This window comes from Kogia breviceps, chromosome 17 (assembly GCF_026419965.1).
Source record: "Kogia breviceps isolate mKogBre1 chromosome 17, mKogBre1 haplotype 1, whole genome shotgun sequence".
NCBI classification, from domain to species: domain Eukaryota; kingdom Metazoa; phylum Chordata; class Mammalia; order Artiodactyla; family Physeteridae; genus Kogia; species Kogia breviceps.
This window is the reverse complement of record NC_081326.1, coordinates 46,234,895-46,245,916: the sequence shown is the minus strand read 5'-3', so window position 1 is coordinate 46,245,916 and position 11,022 is coordinate 46,234,895. Positions and strand designations below refer to the sequence as shown.

Genomic DNA, 11,022 nt, shown 5'->3' with positions numbered 1-11,022 from the left:
CTGCTCTGCATTGCAGGATGCTAAATCTGCACTGTCCAATACAGAAACCACTCACCACATGTGATTCTTCAAGTTACATTAATTTAAAATTAAACACAATTTAAAATTCAGTTCCTCAGTCATAGCAGCCACGTTTCAAGCACTCAATAGTCCCCAAGTGGCTAGTGGATATTGTACCAGACAGCAAAGATGATAGAACATTTCCATCACTGCAGAAAGTTCTACTGGACAGTGCTGAATTCTAGATCCTGAAAACTACATTTCCTTTCAATAAACTCCCAGTGCCAATGGAAGACACTGCTGGGAGGTGGGAGAAGGGGAGAATGGCTACAAACTCCAGTGCCATTAGGCAGTTTTAGTGGCCCACAGCTGCTGCTGGTCAGTGGGTGGCAGCTGTGGCAGCACTGGGCCTCAGTGATGTGTCAGTAGTTCTGGCAACAATAGTAAGCCTCAGTGACTGGAGAAATGCAAAGCAGAACTACAGTGAGGTACTACTGCCTGCTGGTCAGAATGACCAGCAGCATCAGCACCACTGGGTAACTCCTGAGAAACTCAGATGATCAGGTTCACTTAGGACCTCCTCAACGAGATGCTCTGAGGGTGGAGCCCAGTAGATCTGTGCTTTCAGAAGCCCTCCAGGCAATTTTGCTACACACTGAAGTTGGATTACCACTGGTCTAAAGACAACTTTTATTATCCATACCTGGAAATCCTCCTAGAGTTCCATAAGTGGAGTCCAAAAATTTCAGTCATTTAAAATGCAGGGTTGCATTATTGTGGGCTTAACGAACTGATTGGCATGGGCTTTCTGAGGAGAATGAAAGCTCATAGAGTTGTGCTTTGTCTGAATTCATTGCAGGCCAAATTATGCTGGGGTTTTATGATAAATATATGTCTTCAGAATATATACACTCTATACTGAAATCCATGGTGCATTTAATAGACAAAAGGCTAGATTAATTTAAATAGAACTCAAGTTCATGGAGACCACTTGACACCTGTGATGTTTCACAGAATTGGAGGAAGCTTGGTTTTTTTTTATTCCTACCTCTGCTTGTCTGACGACTTCACTTTCTCAAGTTTGATTTTTCTTCTATAATTCTTCCTTCTCCCCTCCACCTGTGCAAAGATAGTGGATTTCCATATTTTGTGAAAAAGACCATCGCCTCCTCTATTGGAGAGGTTCCCTCCTCAGTTTCCCCCATGGAGCCTTTGATTAGCCCAACGCGTTACATTTAGTTGCTTGTGGATCTGTCATCCCCCCACTAAATGGAGGACCTGACCCCTTGTGAGCAGAGACAGTTACTTACACCTCCCTGGATCCCTAGTTTTCATCACAAGGCCTGGCAGACAGCCAGAGTTCAAAATAATGGTTGAATGAATGAAGCAATGACTGAATGTTACAATTTATGAAATATATTCATCTATTCAACATCAAAATGTTTTGCATCATAAATTTTAATATAAGAAGTGCATGCCAGGAATTTTACCTACATGAATTTAAATATGTGAGGAATGCATGTACTTAAAATGCTATGTACTGTGCTGTTTATCATTTGATTCATCTTAACATCATCAATTTTTCAGGAACTTCCAGCAGATGGCACCAATAAATACTGTCATGGGACTGAATTGGAAATTGGTTGATATATTTCAACATGAACTTAAAAAAAAAAGGAAGATAAATAAAACTTCAGTTCAACTGATAATAATAATTAGCACCTGTTTGGCATTTTCCAGTTAACAAAGTGCTTTTATATCCTTGTCTCAATTCTGTCTCAAATTCTGTCAATGTATTGAGAAAATTTTATTATGTACTTTAGATTTTTGTTGACATGTCATTAAGTCACAGTAGCAGGATAATTTATGCCAGTTAATGACTCTATTATTAGTTTATATTTATAATACACACCAGTCTTTCAAAGATCAAAATTTTCTTTGGAACATTTAGGCATGATCCTATACATGAGAACTGAACATTAACTCAGACCACTAATAATTTAGTGAACTGTTTCCCTGGCTTATGAAACAGTAATGATTCCTTTCATTTATGTGGTGTACTGTGAATACAAAGCACTTGCTGAAATGCAGATCCTCTGATTCTTGCAACAGCCATATGATGTGGACCAAACAAATATTACTTTGTGGGTGAAGAGACAGTAGTTCTCTTCCTTTACCTCTTTCCCATTCCTCATGCCTCCTCCTGGGCCCCATTGCTGCCCTTCCCAGCTTGATTAGCTCAGGCTTAATATGTCATAAATCCAGTGATGCATGAATTGCAATTAACATTAGCTTCATTTAGAAAATTTCAAGGAAATACTTAGAAAGGTTAAAACTCAATATTTAAGGATATGCCACAATTTGGGAAAAAATAGGAAATAAAACAGAAGCCAAAGAGCCTTTAGCCTGTGGGTAATCACTCTTATAACTTAAGATGTGTATTAGCTCAGGCTGCCATAACTAATAACCATAGACTAGGTGGCTTAAACAACAAAAGTTCATATCTCACAGTCTGGAGGCTGGCAAGTCCAATATCAAGGTGCTGGCTGATTCGGTTTCTCATTAGAACTGTCTTCCTGGCTTGCAGACGGCTACCTTCTCACTGTGTGTTCACATGGCCTTTTCTCAGTGCCTGTGCTTGGAGAGGGAGAGGGAGGGGGAGAGGGAGGGGGAGAGGGAGGGGGAGAGGGAGGGAGAGAGGGAGCTCTCTCAGGTTTCCTTTTATAAGTCACAAGGGCACTAATCTCATCGTGAAGGCCCCACACTCGTGAACTCATTTAACCTTATTTACCTCCCAAAGGCCACATCTCCAAATACCATCCCATTAGGGGTTAGGGCTTCAACATATGAATTTGGGGCTGATACAAACATCCAATCTATAACAAGATGTTACTGACTTTAAGACTGACAGTTGCTGATTTGGAATCAACAGATTTTTCCCCCATTATTTTCCCTTGTCCCTTTAATACTCAGTTGCTTTCTTCCCAGTGAGCGTGTTTTGCAGAGGATGCCTCTGATTGTTTTGGAAATGGACCATTTTCCCTTTCACACCCATAACAAGCCCAGAGCCTAAAGGCACCTGACAGAAAACACAGCCCTCAGGGGAGCACTATCTGTTCAGCACTTTGAAGTCACACAATTAATACATAGTGCCTACCCAAGACCTGGAGTATTTATTGATTTAAGTATAAAGCACATACTCAAGGCAAAGCTCATCACACTTCAGCAAAATTGTCTCATTGGTGTTTCAAATCCCAGGAGAACTAAACCGCTCACTCAGGAAGACTTTACGGTGCCATAAATGAGGTAGAACCAGCTGTTTATCATGTTGTGTAATCTTACCCACCCTCTCCGCCTTGTTACTCAAAGCAATTTGGAGCCAGACAGACCTCGATTCAAATCCTAACTCTGAAACTTTGTCCTTATGTGGCTTTTATAAACTCAGTCCCACTTTCTACAAATGTAAAATGGAGGTAATTATCTACCTCACGGACATTCGAAAGATTAGATGAGCTAGCACACGCCAAGTGTTCAGCAGAATGCCTAGCCAAGTAGCAAAGGTTTAATAAATATTTCAAGTTGTTTCACATTATTTTTCTTTTTCTCCTTCAATATTGAATTTTCTCTATGTCCCAGGTAATATTATACGCCAAGTATAAGTGGTGAACAAAGCAGATGTCCCCTTTCCCAACAGAGTTTAAAGGCTAATGGGAAAGAGAGACACTAAAGATGTAAAACAAGTGTCAATTACAAATTGTGATTAGGATGTTGAGAGAAAAGAACCTGGTGCCCTGGGAGAATAGCACAGGGGCCAACTGAGATCAAGCAGACAAAGAAGCTTTTCTGAGGAGGAACCACCTGGAAGAAAGGGAGGCAGCAGTCTGGGGGAAGGTTCTGAAATGGGAAAAAGCTTGACGTGCTCAAGTATCTGAAAGGTGAGCAGTGTGGGTGCAGCATATGAAGGAGGGAGGAGATGGCAGAGAGTGAAGAGTGAGGCCAGGGACAGAAGCAGGAAAGCCTTGTCGTGTACGAGTGAGGAAGAAGAGGGTGAAGAGGGAAGGGAAGGATAACTGAGTTTTATTGGGAACTTGCTATGTGCCAGCACAGTTCCAAGAGTTTTACATTTATGAACTTACAAAAAACTGTAGACAGGAGGTCTGCTATTATGGGCCATGGAAAGGAGTTTGTTTTTATTTTGAGTGCAATGGGAAACCACTGAGAGATTTTAAGCGGGGAGAGATATGATCAGTTTTAAATTTTGCAAGGCCCCTGCTGCCGTGTTGAGGAAGGATCAGAGATGTGCAAGAGTAGAAACAAGTCATTACATATCCAGCCACTCTTTTGCTCTTCCCCCATAACTTGACGAGTTGTTGTACATAAAGTGCTTTCCAATGAATGTATAAATTTATTATGGGAAGTTTATTGCAAGTGCAGCAGGAGAGAAAAGCAGAAGTAAAAATGTAACAACTGCAACATATGATTGTTTTATACCTTGTATACAGCCTTGTGGGTGAAAAGTTTCTATTGAGATAAGAAGTCACGTTTTGAGAGGGTAAAAAAAGGATGATGCTGATTCTTTGGTCTCCTAAGAATGGGACCTTACAGAATAGTAATCAGGTTTACATAAAGAGGGTCAATTGCACTTCTTCTGCAAGTCAGAAAAGAATTTTTAAAATGAGTCAAAGCTGGCCGTATAAGGTGCCAACAATGGCATAAGAATCAGTCTAGTGACATGTACAGTACTTCCGGGATCTAAAGTACAGCATGGTGCCTATGGTTGACAATATTGTATTATATACTTGAAAGTTGCTATGAGAATAGATAGATCTTAAATGTTTTCACCACACCCACACAAAATGGTAATTATGTGAGGTGATGGAGGTGTTAACTAACCTTACTGTGGTAATCATTTTGCAATATATATACGTGTATCAAATTATCACTGTTGCACACCTTAAATTTACACAGTTATACGTCAATTATATCTCAATAAAGCTGGAAAATAAAATAAAATTTTTAAATAGATAAATAAATAATACAATAAAAAGAAAAAAAAAGTGTGGTACTTCCCCAAGTTGTGTCAATGCCACCGCTGATGGATGGGGCTATCAGGGTGCTGATCAACTTGCTATGTCTTAGCAGAAGTGCCGCTTCATTGGGAGAAATAGTAACTTTAATATCTAACACTGGTTCCTTACACATGCATAATCCAATTTAAAGAATTTAATGGGCATGTCTGAGTTAAAATCAAGGACTGACTACATTGAGATTTCATGGTTTACTTTCCTCCCTCCATGCTTGATTTAGCAAATTAGTGACCTTAGAATTGAGAGTATGTCTGCCATCTCTTTTCTACCTTACATAGTGAATTAATTTTTTAAGGCTTAAATAAAAGTTCAAAAGGAATGGTTTTGAAGTTGATTTCTTTGAAGATATGTGAGAATTTGAAGACTCCTTTCTTCTAGATTGTGTTTAGACCTCTTAGTATGGCAGGACCTGGGTCTCTGGTTCTAGCAATCTTTGCAAGGCTCAGGTGATTTTACTGTGTCTAGTGTTTCGATTTGTAATCTTTTACAGTGAGATATAGTACTGGGGGAGACTAGTTAGACCACAGAAGGATCACCTTGAGTTTAAAGCCTGTTTATTTCCATCTGTTAGAGAATCAGATTTTGCTTTTGTTGTATACAGAGTTAGAGCCAGGCTTATTGTTCTGACTGAGAGGAGGATGACGTCATTTCTCTGCTGACTGCAGTAATTGTTCAGGAATGTATTGATATGGTTTTCTATAGCTGAGTTTATAAGTGTTTTGCTTGTAAATGGCAGAGGTGTACAAGGGCATCTTTGCCTAGACAGGCCTTTGCACCCATGGGAAATCTCTGCTTTCATTTCTCTCCTGGCCCCTGAGTTGTGCACAAACTCCTTTCCCCCTTCCTTTACCATTTCTTAAGCCCTGTGATCCAATGTCCTGGGATTTATCAGTCAGGATTTAGTTACAGATAACAGAACACTCTTTCACTGGTTTTAGCAGAAAGGGATTTACCATAAAAAAGTAGGTTCTTCTAGAACTTCTGGAAGGGCTGGAGGGGCAGGGTCTAGGCTAAGGCCGCCCCCCCAGGGATGAGCTCTAGTTCAGAGCTGACTTGGCTACGGAATTGCTGTAAAGGAAGAGGAGAAAAAGTTAAGCTCTTGGTCAAAGCTTTTCCCATGAATTTGTCATTGATTCAATATATGGATCAACATCATTGCTTTATTATGGTAATGTTGGGGAAAAAACTGACCTATCTCTTAGGTACTGCAACATGGTCCATAGACCTGTAGCATCAGATCCCTGGGAGCTTGCCACAAATGCAAAATCTTGGGCCTCCACCCCCATCCCTACTGAGTTAGAAGATCTGGGGTAGCCCAAGAATCTCGCTTAACAAGTCCTCCAAGTGATTCTGATGCAAGGGTGACCCACTGTCCTGGTTTCCCTGGGACTACTGAGAGGATTCTTGGGACACAGGACTTGTATTGCTAAAACCTGAAGAGGCCTGGGCAAGCCAGGACAAAGTGGTCACCTCAGGTGCAGCTCAGATATGGGAACTACATCTTAGGCCATCTATGGAGCCGCTTGTAGGCAGGGAATGGGGAGGGTGTCTGTGAGTCATAGGTATGAGGCACAATATTATTGAAGCAACGTGACAGCAAAATTCTGCTCTCTCAAAATAACTTCAGTTGAAACAGCAAAACACTCATTTGTCCCTGCTTTTCAGACACAATTGAAGAAAGGTGTCAAAACTCTGAGCTGAATGAGTTCTGAGTGTGACACCTGACAAACTGAGAACGCATGTGTTGCAGATAAATTTTCTCAAGTCATGCACTCAGCTATATACATTCCTTTTCCTATAACTGAGCTTAATTTTCATCTCAGGTTCCCATTCTGCCTGATGGCAGACTGTAATCCTCGCCATTCTGAAGAAAACTTAGTCAAATCAGAGTTTTCTCACTCAAAGCAGGTGGTTTTTTTTCAGTCAGTTCATGGTTTTTTCCTCACCACCCCCCATTCTCTGGATTAGGTCTAAATTCCGGGGAGCATTCACAGAACCACAGTGTTGAAGGAGGGGGAGGCATCTGTCCCTGCCGGCATCTATAGAGATGTACCTCATCACTGCAGGAAATTTCTAGGACATCTGGGTTCTCTGTCTCTGGTGGTTGGTCCAGGAAGTTCACCCTGCGTCCCTCTCATCTCAATCTCCAAGTATCTTCAGGCCTGTGGGCCTCTCTCAGCTGTTCCTCCCCTCATCACCCAGTCCAAAGGATGCTGATCTCATCTGGGGTGATAAAATTTGCTCTTGCATAACCCTATTCTCGATATGTATGGTTTCAACTTTACACCTTAAGTTCTTCAGGAATGTGGCAGACATTGCTATTTGCAACATTGCATTCATTCTCCCTTTCTACTTCCCTAACACAGTATTGATTTTATTTAGATCAGTTCTGTGCCCTACAAAAGATTATATTTTCTAGGCTCCCTTGCAGCTAAGCATGGCCATGTGACTAAATTATGGCACATGAAATGTAAGTCTAAGTGTTGTGTGGGACTACTAAAATGGCCATGTAAGTGAGTTGATTCAATGGGAAGGGATACTCTTTGCCTTTCCCTAGTTCCTATTTCTTCAGATGTGGATATAATGGTTGGAGCTCTAGCAACCATCTTGTACCAGGAGGTAATCTTACAACTGCCAGGAACAAGGACTAGGAGGGAACTGAAATATAGAGGAAGTCTGAGGATCTGATGACAATACCAGCTTTACACTACCAGACTGCTTTCATAAGAAAGAAATAAACTTCTATATTTACTGTATTTATGCCTTTTCCATTTTTGTTTTTGTTTTTCTCTTTTCTGTTTCATGCAGCTTAACTAACTCTAACAAGGGATTTGGCTTTTGTTCTTGAAAACCCTTTTCTCTCAAGCTACCTTCTGTCATTCATTTCAAAGGTCTATGTTGAAACTTAAAAGCTAAAATCGGATTCCCTCCGTTTCTTTGCATTTATATTGTAACAACCCTTTCCATGAGGAGGACATCTTCTTGCTGCCTGAAGGAGTAGAGAGAAAGAAGCAAACGTTAATACTTCCAAATGTTATTATCTTCACACATGAAATTTATCCAAACTGTCACCATGTCTTGGATTAAAGCCTGTAATTTAGAGCTTTACAGATCTAAGAGAAACCACAGAGAGAAATGAAAGATTTTCAATAAATTTGACGAGGTCCAAAATTTTCTCAATAAATTTGACAATGTCCAGCTCTACAGTTCGAAAACAGTGGCCGCAGATGGCATATTCTGACCTGTCACTCCCAGCCGCTGCTACTCAAGCCTAAGAGTTCTCCCCTCAACAGTTGAGGAGTCAACATCTGTATCATATATCTTTGTATCTCCTGCTGAATTTCACAGTGAGCCCTTAGTTCACATTTCCTTATTGATCTGAGGCTTGTCAGTTTGCCCCTTCGATGAGTGGCACAGATCACCAACCTCATGAATAACTGCAGCTCCTCTGTGTTGATGAATGTAGCAAATATTCTATTCCTTGTTAAGGAAGTAATGGTTATTCAACCATGGTTAACTAAATTCAGTTTCTTGAAATAGATATGTATCACAGGGCATGTCTATCATTCTTAATTTTATTTTTCTTCAAGGTTGTGATGAATTTGGTTACCTAGGTTGATGGAATGGATGTTGATAGAGCTCTGGAATCTAGAGAAATAGAATTAATTCCAATAAATATTCAGTTTGTATTAGAACATAGTAAAATAAAAGTAAAGATATTTATGTTTCATCTCCACGATTATATTCCCCCTTTGAAGGTCTACTCCCCTTCCTTTTAAAGATATTTATATGACCTAACTTCAAGTTTTACAGTATCAATTTACATGAATTAACTTGATTCTTTGATCATGCACCAGCAGCATGACCGTGTAGACAAGGAGGCTGTGTGACATTTTTCAGGACAGTCTTGATTTTTGTTTAATTATTTTAGACTCCACCTCATTCCACAAAGAATACGACACCACTCACAAGAGCATACACAATACTACCAATAAAATTCAAATACAGAATCAGGACCAAGGAAAATCAAGATCAGAACAAAGAAAACTTAAACATATAAAACCCAGGAATCTGAGCCAGCAATTTTCCCATTTGTCTTTGAGCTTCCGGAAAGCCAAAGCAAAAGAGAAGGCACAGTAAGTCACATAATTCTCATTATTAGAAAAAAGGAAGCAGACAACTTCCTCAGGAGGTGCATATTTTGTCCTGGGACCAAATTCTCAGAGAAATTTATCTTTTATTTATTTATTGACTGTGTTGGGTCTTCGTTGCTGCACACGGGCTTTCTCTAGTTGTGGCGAGCAGGGGTTACTCTTCATTGCAGTGTGAGGGTTTCTCATTGTGGTGGCTTCTCTTGTTGCGGAGCACAGGCTTCAGCAGTTGTGGCATGAGGGCTTCAGTTGTTGTGGCTCGCGGGCTCTAGGATGCAGGCTCAGTAGTTATGGCGCACGGGCTTAGTTGCTCCGCGGCATGTGGGATCTTCCCGGACCAAGGCTCGAACCCATGTCCCCTGCATCAGCAGGTGGATTCTTAACCGCTGCGCCACCAGGGAAGCCCCGAGAAATTTATCTTCTGGGACTTTATAAGGGGCCCCAAGTCGCATGGTGGACAAAAACCTCAACAATATTCACAAAGTAGCAAATTGTGTGTGACTCATTTTGTTTTACTTTAAAACAAAGCTGAGAAAATAACAGTTAAAATTCTGTGAATGACGTCTCAAATTGATATTCTAGGGAACAATGTTCTGAGAATATTAGTATGAGTGTAACTTAAAAAAAAATGTGTTCCACGCTCAAATAAGTTTAGGAACCACTGAGTTAATCAAAGTCAAGCAGATTTCTTTGTTGCAGGATTTCTCACAAGCTTTGATGTGTAGATGTGCATTGTGATTCTCAAAAAAAGGACTACACAAGGCAGTGGCTCTTATTTTACCATGGAAGCTTTTCTTCTGAGATTCACCTAAGAATAATCCCCAAGTTCTGTGACACATAGTTTGGAAAGGATGAGCCATGGTAAACTGATAGAAATACAATGATGCGAGGGTAGGGCAGCTGCTTTTGTGATTAAGAGCATGTGCATTGGTGTTGGGTAGATTTGGGTACAGATCCTGTCTCTGACACCTACTGGTTGCATGACTTTGAAAAAGTTACCCAAACTCACTGAGTTTTAGCTTCCCATTTATAAAATGAAGTGCATTAATTAGAGATATGTTTGGCTACAGGAACAAAAAAATCTGTCAGAGTTACTGGGGATTTATTTTTCTGATATAAAAAGTCCAGGATTGGTCCATCCAAGAGCCAATGAAGCTATTAATGAATGTTGTCTTGCTCCAGGTTCACTCTATCTTTCTACTTTGACATCCTTAGCATGAAAACCTCTGTCTTCATGCTTATTGCCTCATGGTTACAAAATGGCTGCTGTACCCTCATTCTCAAACCAGCATTTCAGTCAAGAAAGAGGAAAGGGATGTAAATTACTTTTGAGTAGCCATTCCACAGGGTCAGCCATAGGGAAATAATAAGAGACTCTCCCTCAAAGAATTATTTTGAGAATTAGGTGAGATAATGAGTATAGAGTGCTTACATAGTGCCTGGAACTAGTTAGTGCTCAATAAACATCAGTTACTAATATTCATATATAGCTTTGGATTCAGTGTGATACAACTCTAGCAATTAGAGTTCTGAGAAGACTGAAGAACACATTCTTCAACCAGTAACCAGGGACCATCTCTTTTCTCGGTGGGGCGTAAATTAATTAGAAGCAAAAGATCAGACTGACACTATCTCTTCTTATAAGGCTCTGGAACACTGGCAGGTAGAGATGCTGTCTGAGAGCAGGTACTCTAGGAACTAGACAAGCAGGAGGAAAGCTGGCATCCTATTGTACAAACAAGGAACCTACCAGGACTCTCCTTGAGAAGAGACCCATCCATCTT

The 11,022-nt window shown here is 40.4% G+C and overlaps 1 long non-coding RNA gene across 1 annotated transcript; it reads right to left on the bottom strand.

The window, feature by feature from the left end:
- Positions 1–524: 524 nt before the first annotated feature.
- Positions 525–9,535, bottom strand: LOC136792869 (uncharacterized). Its single transcript, XR_010837418.1, has 3 exons — positions 6,041–9,535; positions 2,510–2,632; positions 525–1,119 (listed from the first exon to the last, which is right to left on the bottom strand). It is a non-coding gene; the product is annotated as an uncharacterized lncRNA (long non-coding RNA).
- Positions 9,536–11,022: the final 1,487 nt, after the last annotated feature.